Genomic DNA, 11,031 nt, shown 5'->3' with positions numbered 1-11,031 from the left:
AAAACCCCCGAGGCATTTCGATTGTGAAGAGTTCACCTATCAAACATGTGATTTCTATTGGACACCTAATCCGCTAAGGGTTAAGGTGTGGAAGTTGGACAGTCAAAGGGAGCCCAAGAGACTTTGGAAGATGAATCCAATAGACACAAGAATGTCTTATAAATCTACATCTATGCTAATAGTAAATGCAATTTAGTGATTTACCTTTCCTATCTTATCCAGGTTTAATATGGTATCAGAGCAGGTATGCTCCTAACCTGCTCAATCTTGTTTGAGCCAGTGGTTTTATGGCATCTTTGTGCTTGTCAGTTCTGCCATATTGTCTCTATCTTTAATGTCAGGACTTGAGAATTCTCATTGTGCGCTTGTCCATAGGGATCCTAATGCTCCACTCAAATTTGTTGTCTGACAAAAGCCATTATACTCTATCCTCTACGTTGGGCTGATAACCATACTGCTAAAATGCATTGAAGAATGAGTAAAAATGCTCTGCTTGGGCATTTTATCTTCCTTGGAAACCTAATGCTCTTGCGCACTTGAACTTTGCCATTCCTTTACATGCACTGTTGTGTCCTGTCAGATAACAATTATTGTTGAGAAGAAAACCAAAGTGGATGGCTGAAATGAAATGCGTAGAGATGCCACATTTAATAACTCTGTTTTTTAAACCTCATAGGCCATTGACGCAACATCTGCACGAAGCTTTAATGCTTCCCTTCCAGGAATTTCTCTGAGACTATCCATTCGACCTGTTGCTTGAGATTCAGTTTTGTACACAGAACGCACAAGACTCTGAATCTGATTTCTCGCATTCTTGAGCTTTATTTGACCCCGTTTCATCTCTTCTTCAGCAAGTGTTTCCCTCTCCTGCAAATTTCTGCTTTCGTTCTTCAGTAGCTCAACTGATTGTCTGAAGTCCTTCACCATGTTCTCTGCATTTGCAAGAAAAGGCTCTTCACTTTGGAATCGACCAATGGTACGATGAAATAAAAACCTCCTTGGACTTCTCATTACAATAAGACCAATGCCAGAAGCTATAGTACGTATTGATAATGGGTATTCATGAGCAATAAGTGCACCCTCTTTGAGTTTTCCAAAGAAAGCCTCTTTGTAGATACTATATTGGCTTCTTAGATTTGGTAAATAATCCATCATTGTTCTGTAATGAACAATAGAAACTGCTTGCAATTCCCCAACTTGGATTGAAGCATAGAGTCGGTGGACTTCACCAGTGTTTTCTTTAGTTCTTGGGCTTGCTCCATTGTATAGACATGCCAAGGCTTCACCACCTCAGATTTCTGTCAGTCTGTTCCCTCATTTTTTTCCTTAAGTAATTCTGGATGGAACCTCTACGCTCTCGCTTTCTGTTACAGCTGCAATTGGAGGAGGGGCAGATGGAACATGTTCGGTGACAGGCTATTTTTCTGAGTTTTTCAAATTTTCCGGCCTGCATGTAACGAACAAGGTGAGAAAGAGATAACAATGGTTTTTTGTTTTTTCTCATGAACAAACTCTTTAAAATCACTGCATTGAAGTGACTACTGGTCACGCAACAAGACTATGTTCTGTCCAAGTGGTGTAGGAAGTGCAAGTGGATGAAAGTTTCCTCGTGTTCAACTTCCTTTTCCTTGAGCCTTCTCACAATCCCTTCTTCAGAGCTCATCGACATCCTTTAGACACTTCACAAGTGCAAGGCAAGACTTGGTCAACATGTATTCTCACCTACCTCATGATTATGGTCATGCAACATTTATTCTTGTGAAGACATAGATCATTGACACAACGTTGAATGGAACGTTGAATGACTAATACCATACTTGTTTGGAACCTATGAATACATTGTTGAATGGTGCTTCATATATGTGGGTTGAGCGTTGCTATACATACTATTCAAAACTTGTTAATGAGCTTGGAATGTGTTGATGTATTATGTGTATGATGATGAAGCTTTGTAAGTCGATGTTGAAGTTTTGGATTAAGTTGTGTATGTTAATATATGTGCTCTCTAATACGTGGATGGATATGGTATATGATGTATGTTGGAGTTGATTCATGTTCATGAGGCATTGCAATTATCACCAGAGTTTGGTTGCATTTACAAAATAAGTAGTTTCTTTAAGAAACACCCTGCATGACCTTCAATATTATGGTGTGATCTGGAAAGACTAGATACCAATTATTTTGTTATTTTGTGGTCCAAGCTAAGAGTGGTCTTTAGGTTTATGGTGACATTGTTTCTTGTGCTTTGAATTTGAGAGGAGTCTTCAAATAGTAATGGGATTATCCTTCTTTGATTGGATTTGAGTGGATTTTCCTCTTATCATTGGGCAGATTTAAAATTGCTAGCTATCTGCCTTTACAAGTACATTTGTGGTCATTTGTTGACTTGAATTGTTTGAATAATGACAAAAATTCATGGATTATTGGAGTTATTGGGAATCTAATCGTGTCCACTGTTGACAACAAAGTCGAAATCAACAAAACCACTATCATTGACATTCAAACATGTCTGCAGAATACACAGGAAAAAATAGATTTTTTGGAGCTTGAATCTCAGCTTCAACAAGCAGAATTACAACAGTGGAGTCATCATTTTGAACCTGTTTTTGTTCAGAACATTGAGACAAACATCCATCAACAACCAACAATGGTGAAATCAGTAAATTTGAGGTTGATTCACATTCAATCCCCAGTTGAAGAGTAGATTTGCATGCAAAAGAAGCAATTTAGCCTATACTTCCCAAGCCAATCATCAGACCTTGGGAAGAGCTTGACAACAACAAGCACAAAATTGGTCCTGTATATGACAAGGAGGTGTCCTTTCATATTCTAGATTACTCAAAGCCCATCCATTTCCATAGTGTTGGGTTTCTTCATGACAGTTCACCTTCATTTGTTCCAAATTCTAGTCCTCCACATTCATAGACAAAAGTTGTTAAATTCCAACACTGTGACTGAGTTGGCCATATGAGATATCAATGTCTTGATCTTCATCTATGCAAGCATCATGGTCAGCATACTCATTCTTCACACAGATGCTTCAAAAACAAGCCTCCTGCAAGAACATGTTGAGATTTTCTGTTTAAGCAAAATAGGAAAAATCTCAGCTGATGACAACAATAGGGATTCAGTTCCTAGATTAGCTCTAGGTTGTTGGGGGGAGTTAATGCCTCCTATATTTGATGTGAGGGAGTTATGAGGCTGTTAGATTCTCTAGGCTATATAACAGGCAACCATTCAGATGGTTTGCAAGAGAGTGTGAGAGTTTTGTGAGGCTTTCATGATGTAATCTTCTGATTTAATTAATAAACTCCTGATGCCTATGTTTGGTGGACGTAGCCCAGATTGGTTGGGTGAACCACGTTAAAAGATGTGTCTTATGTGCTTGATTGTTTCTGTGTTTATTTAATTTGGCTGTGCACCTGATCCAACAATTGGTATCAGAGCATGTTGGAGGTGCTGAGACTGATTGCTGTTGGTGCGTTTGACTGGAGGTGTTCAACATCGTTTTTGCGGTGGAGAAATCGATTGCTGCGTGGGCTGTTTGTAATCATTTGCTATGGTTGCATAACGTGGATTGCTGGAGCCGTCCATTGCCCTGCGCGCTGAGCGTGGATACATTTCAAACCGGCGTGGATCTGGTACTGCGTGGCGTGGAGTGAATATACTGCTGCGTGGATTTGAAGCCGATCTGGTGCTGGTGCGTGGTGGTTTAAAGACTGCTGCGAGGATTTAAGAACGGATATGGTGGAGGTAACTTAAATTGTATTGCGCGTCTGAATATATCGCCTGGTTTCATTCAACACAGAACCGTAAATTTTAAATTGGACATCGAAAATTTTAAAACAGCGTGGATAGAATATTCCAAAACGGTGAACAACATGGTTTTGTTTTTTTGGTGCTGCGTGGGTAGATATATTGTAAACAGCGTTGAATATATATATTTATAAAGTGCGTGGCAATGGTGGATGTGTTTTATAAAAAACCATGGTGGATAAATTAAAACCCAAACCATTGCGTGGGTGTGTTTTTTCAAACAAGGTGAATATATATATTAAAACGGTGATATAGAAAGCGGGGGTATGTTTTGTAAAACAACATGAATATATAATATACAACAACGACTTGCGTGGGCGTATTCCAGCTTTGGTTTTGTGGTGTACTGCGTACACAGAACCGTATTTGTTGTTTAATTTTTTTAACAAAAAACTGCAAAGCGAATTTGTAATTGGTTTGCTGTGCGTATTACATAAAACCAGTGCCAGGGACATATGAAGTGTGTATCACTTTAATGGGTCACAGCCTCGGTGCGGCCCTTGCAATTCTCTGCGAAACAATAAATAACAAAACCGTAAACAAAAGATTGGTTTATTGGTGCAAATAAAAAACAAGAAGTGTATGTATTTTTTGTTTTTTATAGGGTGGAATTTGCACAAGACCAAGGAAAGTTTTTTTAAAGCAGTTTTGTTTTGTAAAGGCATAGGCAATTATTTAATTTGCTGGTTGGATATTTGGAGATTACTGTGATTTTTGCTTATATCAAATGGCGAAAACTCAAAGTGCCCGTTTTGAAATTGAGAAATTTAATGGCAAGAATAATTTTGAGATCTGGAAGGTGAAGATGCACGATCTGCTGGTTCAACAAGGTGTGGCGAAAGCACTGTTGGGGAAAAACAAAAGGCCTCCTTCCATGACGGAGGATGAATGGGATGAGATGGACGATAGAGCTCTGAGCGCAATTCGGTTATGTCTGGCGGACGATGTTCTGTTCAACATTGTGTCAGAGAAAACCGCCGCAGGCCTGTGGTCGAAGCTTGAGAAGCTCTATATGACGAAATCTTTGACAAATCGGATTCTCCTGAAACGACAGCTTTACAGTTTGTGAATGAAAGAAGGTACCTCAATTGCTGATCACCTGAATGTTTTTAATACCTTGTTGGTGCAATTAAACAGTCTAGATGTGAAATTTGATTCAGAGGATAAGGCAATAACTCTATTATGTTCTTTGCCTGAATCCTGGGATCACTTTGTTACTTCCATAAGTTTTAGTACATCAGAAATTCTTGAGTTTGACGATGTTGTTGGAGCCTTGTTGGCTGAGGAAACAAGGAAGAGGTCGAATGCAGACACCTCTACATCAGAGGTAATGATGGCCAGAGGTCGCTCATGAGAGAGACACTCCGGGGGAAAGCATAGCGACTCTCGTTCGAAGTCCAAAGGAAAGAAGCCAAAGGTGAAGTGCTGGCATTGTGGCAAGGCTGGACATCTGAAAAAGGATTGTTGGAAGCGAAAGCAGGCTGCTAAAGAAGGCTCTTCGACAGAAAAGAAAGAAGCCAACACCACCGATACAGGTTCAGTATCTAGTTCAGGTATGAGTGATGAGGTATTGTCAGTTAATGTTTCAAAACATGATCAACATTGGTTGTTAGATTCCGGGGCATCTAACCACATGTGTATACATAAAGATTGGTTTAAAACATATAAATCAGTTGATGATGGAGTCGTGTACATGGGTAATGATGTCACTTGCAGTATTGTTGGAATAGGAAGTGTACAACTACAAATGTTTGATGGCACAACCAAAATATTAACTGATGTGAGACATGTACCAGATCTAAGAAAAAATCTAATTTCATTAGGAGCACTTGATTCAAATGGATATAAAACTGTAATTCAAGGTGGAGTTATGAAAATCTATAAAGGTATCTTACTAGTAATGAAGGCTAAGAAGGTAGGAAATCTTTTTCAGTTAGAAGGTAGAACTGGGTCAGATCATGTGTCTGTGTCTAAACATGATAGTAGTTCCATTCACTTATGGCATCAAAGATTGGGGCATATGAGTGAAAGAGGATTGAAAATTTTGGCTGACCGAAAGTTACTTCCTAATCTAAGATCTGGAAAATTGGATTTCTGTAAACATTGTCTGTTTGGTAAACAAAATAAACAAAAGTTTAAAACAGGCAAACATACTAGTAAAGGCATACTTGATTATATCCATTCAGATGTTTGGGGTCCAGCCCCTACAGCGTCATATGGTGGCTCATCTTATTTTGTATCATTCATTGATGACTTTTCTCGGAAAGTTTGGGTCTACATGTTGAAAAAGAAGTCTGATGTTTTTACAGTTTTCAAGCAGTTTAGAGCATTGGTAGAAAACAGCACTGGTAGAACTATAAAATGTTTAAGAACTGACAATGGTGGTGAGTTTTCCTCCAAGGAGTTTGACAGCTATTGCAAGGATGCAGGGATCAAAAGACATAAGACCACGGTTTATACTCCTCAGCAGAATGGAGTTGCTGAACGCATGAACAGGACTCTTCTAGAGAGAGCAAGGTGTATGCTGAGTAACGCCGGGTTGTCGAAGGAGTTGTGGACGGAAGCAGTGGCAACTGCTTGTTATGTGATAAACCGATCTCCATCAACGGCAATAGACTGCAAGGTTCCGCAAGAGGTATGGACAGGACACCCTTGTGACTATTCTAAACTCAGAGTGTTTGGTTGTGATGCATATGCTCTAGTGCCTAAACATCAGCGAACTAAATTAGATCCAAAGTCTAAAAGGTATATCTTTGTTGGGTATGGTGATGGAACGAAGGGATATAGATTGTGGGATCCTACTACCCGCAAAATCATCATCAACAGAGATGTAAAGTTTAATGAATCCTCTCTTGTACAGTTAGATGTAGATAGAAGATTGAAATAGGATGATGTATCTGATTTCCAGCATATTCAGTTTGACAGCATTTCAAATGATAGTCATAACGACCATAGTTCAGATTCTAGTCATGAACAGGTTTCAAAATCAGATTATGAACAGGGTTCAGATGGAGGACATGAACAGGTCTCAGATGGCGATCATGAAGAAGTTTCTACAGATGATAGACAGCCAATTGTGGAAGCACCAGAAACATTCTTAAGGAGATCTACAAGAATCAAACGTCGTCCGAGAAGGTATGATGATCATGTTACTTCAGTTGCTTTGATCGCTAATGATGATGAACCTTTGTGTTATCAGGAAGCTGTAGAAGGTTCAAATAGTGACAAATGGAAAGCAGCCATGAAGGAAGAAATGATGGCCTTAGGTAAGAATGGTACGTGGGATCTGGTTGAACTTCCCAAAGGCAGGAAAACTGTGGGATGCAAATGGGTCTTCAAGCTGAAACGGGGTGTGAATGATACGGAAGACAGGTACAAAGCTCGGCTGGTTGCAAAAGGGTTTTCTCAGAAAGCTGGCATAGACTTTCATGAGATATTTTCACCAGTGGTTAAAATTGTTTCAATTAGAATTGTGTTAGCATTAGTGGCTTTGTTTGATTTGGAGTTGCAGCAGTTAGATGTTAAGACTGCATTTCTACATGGTGATTTAGATGAGGAAATATATATGGAACAACCGGAAGGGTTTGTTCAGCATCGCAATGCGAAATTTGTCTGCAGGCTCAAGAAGTCATTATATGGCCTGAAGCAGTCGCCTCGACAGTGGTATAAGAAGTTTGATTCTTTCATGTTGAGTCAGAAATATGTAAGAAGTGAATATGATCATTGTGTTTACTTTAAGCAGTTAAATAATGGCATGTTCATTATCTTAGTATTGTATGTTGATGATATGCTTTTAGCAAGCAAAAGCATTGAAGAAATCAACAGGTTGAAGACTCAGATGGCAAGGATGTTTGATATGAAAGATCTAGGAGCGGCGAGACAGATTTTGGGCATGGAGATTTTCAGAGATAGGGGCAATGGTAAGCTGTGGCTATCACAATAGAAGTATGTTGAGAAAATACTTTTGAGGTTTGGTATGAACAATGTGAAGCCTGTGTCGATCCCTTTAGCTTCCCATTTTAAGATTTCTTCGAGTTTATGTCCTAATACAGATGAAGAAAAGGATTATATGTCTCGAATTCCTTATGCCAATGTAGTAGGATGTTTGATGTATGCGATGGTGTGTACGCGACCAGATATTTCTCATGCAGTTGGGGTTGTCAGCAGGTACATGGAAAATCCGGGTCAAGAACACTGGTCAGCAGTGAAATGGGTGCTTCGGTACTTGAGAGGCACAAGTAGTTATTGTATTTCTTACAATAAGAGTAGTGAATTTGTTTGCGGATATGTTGATTCCGATTTTGCAGGTGATTTGGATAAGAGAAGATCAACTTCAGGGTACGTTTTTACTCTTGCAGGTGGAGCTATAAGCTGGATGTCAAAGCTACAGAACATTGTTGCTTTGTCCACTACTGAAGCAGAATACATTGCTGCTTCTCATGCTTGCAAAGAGGCGGTTTGGTTGAAAGGTTTGCTTGGTGAGTTTGGTAGGTTACAGGACAACATCAGGTTACTTTGTGATAGTCAAAGTGCAATACATTTGGCTAAGAATCCGGCCTATCATAGTAAATCAAAGCATATTCCAATCAAATATCATTTTGTAAGACAGGTTACCACTGAAAGGGGAGTTTCTCTTGAAAAGGTACATACAAAGGAGAACTGTGCAGACATGTTCACGAAACCAGTTTTGTTGGAGAAGCTACGCTGGTGTTTGGCTTCTCTTGGCTTGTAGAAAAGATAAAATAATAATAACAGGGCATCAGGCGAATTGTTGTCAAGGTGGAGATTGTTGAGATTTTCTGTTTAAGCAAAATAGGAAAAATCTCAGCTGATGACAACAATAGGGATTCAGTTCCTAGATTAGCTCCAGGTTGTTGGGGGGAGTTAATGCCTCCTATATTTGATGTGAGGGAGTTATGAGGCTGTTAGATTCTCTAGGCTATATAACAGGCAACCATTCGGATGGTTTGCAAGAGAGTGTGAGAGTTTTGTGAGGCTTTCATGATGTAATCTCCTGATTTAATTAATAAACTCCTGATGCCTATGTTTGGTCGACGTAGCCCAGATTGGTTGGGTGAACCACGTTAAAAGCTGTGTCTTATGTGCTTGATTGTTTCTGTGTTTATTTAATTTGGCTGTGCACCTGATCCAACAGAACAAAGATTCATCTTAGATGGATCGCTTCTTGGCAATGGGCTTCAACAACCAAGAAGATATTTCACTCATACAAGATGATTTGTTCTCGAATATTGAAAAGTCTTGTAGTTGATATCTCTTCATCTTCTCACCTTGTATTTGACAAGGAGGAAGTGATGGTCATATATAAGCTTCAAAGCCACATCAAGGGACATTGAGCCACAACTTGCCGTACCAGATTCAAAGTTGTAGCTAGAGACAAAGATGCCCTTGAGCATGCCTTTGGTTGGTGGTCAACCTTAAACCATCTATGAGGGGTTGAGACCTCCCTCTTTAGGTTGAGCTTCTCCCTCTTGAAAATAATCATTTTTAGGTTAAAATTATAGCTCTTTGCAAGTATGGTTTTAAAACACCATAATTGTTGGAAAAAAACATTAAAATCCTAAATAATAATTTAAAATCAACTTCAAAATTGAAAAATAATGATATTTATATTTTTTTTTTTGCTTTTTGTAATTAAAATGATAACTTGTTTTACATTATGGTTTTCACAACTCATACTTTTTTGTTATTTTGTAATTAAAATTAAAATTTGTTTAACACTATGATTGATCCGAATTTAAACAAGAATGCAATAAAGTACAAAAATAAGCATAAATACAGAGATGCAATAGAAATAATACTTCATTTCATTAATTTAAAATACTGAAATAGGCTTATAAACAGAAATGGAAATAAACTAGCTAAGGCGATGGTAGCTTATCTCTGAGAAGAGATGTGGTGGCTACATACCTCTGACTTGTGTTACAATGAGGCTCGAAGTCCTATTTATTGTTGAGAAATAATGGAAAACCCTAAACATCCAAAAACCTAACCCTAGGAGATGAAACACCAAACTATGGGTCCCGTTTTGGGTAAATTGGTACATCAACTTCCTGGGGTTGTAACTTTGGCATACGATCTTCGTTTGATGCACACAATACCTCGTTAGGAAGATCTATCAGAGTACTACAACTTTGGGATGAAAAAAATTCACCCATGGGCCCATGTTGCTACCAGTTTTCCCAAAAAAATGTCGTTTAGGGCCTCAAAATTGCTCCGGAAGTTCAGGACGTGAAAAACTGCTAAAAATAGTAAACTATGCAACAATTAAGGAAACTGAAAAAACTGAAAGAGACAGTTGTGGGGGTCCAAGTGGGATAGGTGGGTTGACACCAACATCCACATGGATCAACGATTTTGACAACAAATACTATTGTAACTAAAATATTAAAATCAACCACTTAATGGAAAAGTGATGTTACCATTAACGTCTCCATTTTATTGAGTTTAATATTTTTACTAAATTTTATCATTATATTACAATTACCAAAATTTAAAATCAATATTTTTTAATAATATTTTTATTTTAATTAAAATCGAAACTATCTTAAAAATCATATTTAAAAACAAATATAGTAATAAACAAAATACTTAAAGGAAACCCCAAATGGGGTGAATTTCGAGATGAAGGGAGGAGGGGGGGTGAGCGGGGGGGTAGGTGAGTAGGGGACGGTGTGGGTCATCACTACCTCACCTGGATAACAGGCTAGGGGACATGACACCACGTGTAAACACCCCTCCCTCATTTACCTGCTTTTACAAGCTCCCCAAAGTAAATGTGAGGTGAGTGCTACTATGACATGACCTGACCTCCAAGTTCTAGTTATGGAAGTGGGGCCGACAACTAACAACCTTACTAACATCCCTAAAACACCACAAACCAAGTTTAGAAGGTTGCAGACCACCCCAGGTGGTCAATCCTTGGGTTTTAACCCTTTTTTACTGACCTTACACCCCAACCACACACAAAAGGCAAGAGTGTGGTTATAGACCTCCAACAACATGTATAAGCCTACTTCGATGTAGTTATAGCCTAAATTCCCCTATTATGTTCCAGTGGTCCCGAGATCTGAGCCACTTTTCCAGGCTAGCCTCCAGGCCACTATCCAAAACTTCGTGTAACTTTCCAAAATCATATTTAACATGACGGAAATGCTACACATTCAAACTTGAAACCAAAACTTGACCTAGGCTACC

General features: G+C 38.8%; 1 pseudogene; it reads right to left on the bottom strand.

Moving 5' to 3' along the window:
• Nucleotides 1-663: 663 nt before the first annotated feature.
• On the bottom strand, nt 664-1,669 carry LOC149182780 (RGS1-HXK1-interacting protein 1 pseudogene; annotated as a pseudogene).
• Between the last annotated feature and the right edge of the window lie 9,362 nt (nt 1,670-11,031).

This window comes from Pinus tabuliformis, chromosome 3_2 (assembly GCF_031772625.1).
Source record: "Pinus tabuliformis cultivar Carrire ecotype Pingquan chromosome 3_2, CPIR1, whole genome shotgun sequence".
Classification (NCBI taxonomy): domain Eukaryota; kingdom Viridiplantae; phylum Streptophyta; class Pinopsida; order Pinales; family Pinaceae; genus Pinus; species Pinus tabuliformis.
This window is presented reverse-complemented; position numbering and strand designations above follow the sequence as displayed.